We start from the raw sequence: 413 nt of genomic DNA, 5'->3' as shown, positions 1-413 counted from the left end.
CTTCGCGCAATCTTGGCATCGACTTTTCCGCACCGACCGCGCCCCTCCTTTTTCTCTCACACCATCTTCTCCGGCTGGACCCAGGCATCGTACTGCTCGGCTGTCAGGATCCCCAGGGCCAAGGCTGCCTCCTTCAGGGTCGACTTCTCGTGGTGGGCCTTCTTGGCGATCTGCGCCGCCTTGTCGTACCCGATGTGCGGGTTCAAGGCCGTGACGGTCATCAAGGACTCGTGCACGTACTTGTCAATCCGGTCGTGGTTCACAGTCAGTCCCTCCAGCGCGTATTCGCGGAAATTTCTGGTCGGAGAGGGGAAGACAAGGGGAAAGACGGTGGCCAGAGAGTGCCCGTTACTCGTGTGAACACGCCTCGTGGACGCCTTCGGGGAAAAACAAGAAGGACTTGCTTGTCGTCC

The sequence above is a fragment of the Nannochloropsis gaditana genome, assembly GCF_000240725.1.
Source record: "Nannochloropsis gaditana CCMP526 unplaced genomic scaffold scaffold1043, whole genome shotgun sequence".
NCBI classification, from domain to species: domain Eukaryota; class Eustigmatophyceae; order Eustigmatales; family Monodopsidaceae; genus Microchloropsis; species Microchloropsis gaditana.
The sequence above is the reverse complement of the archived record's forward strand: the minus strand, read 5'-3'. Positions refer to the sequence as shown.